This window comes from Brassica oleracea, chromosome C6 (genome assembly GCF_000695525.1).
Source record: "Brassica oleracea var. oleracea cultivar TO1000 chromosome C6, BOL, whole genome shotgun sequence".
NCBI classification, from domain to species: Eukaryota; Viridiplantae; Streptophyta; class Magnoliopsida; order Brassicales; family Brassicaceae; genus Brassica; species Brassica oleracea.
This window is the reverse complement of record NC_027753.1, coordinates 23,927,380-23,927,870: the sequence shown is the minus strand read 5'-3', so window position 1 is coordinate 23,927,870 and position 491 is coordinate 23,927,380.

Here is a 491-nt window from a genome sequence, read left to right as displayed (position 1 = left end):
ATCGATGGGATAATCTAATCGATCGATCACATTGTTACGCTTTGGTCCATCTTAGTGATCGATCGATGCGTTTTTGGATATATATACATCGATCGATCCGTTTAGAAACAAAAATTGACGTATTGAAACCCCAAACACTAGTTCCTCGGAATTTCCTCGGAATCTTCCGACGGAATTCCGAGGAATAATAGGGTTTCCTCGGAATTCCCTCGGAATAATCGGAGGAAATTCCGAGGAAATAGGGTTTTTAAACCGAATACAACGTCTTGCGGTTTGAATAACACCTATATAACCCTTATTAAGTGTCTTACGTTCATTATGAAGTCAAAAATTTGTTCCTAACCGTATAACTAACACTTTTCCGATTGTATGAACGAAATCCCACAACATAAGAGAAACACTTATACCTTTTAATGAACGGTAAAGGGAATAATTTCAATTAGTTTTGAAATTTGTTATTTCATGGTTTATGCTCATCTATACAAAGAATC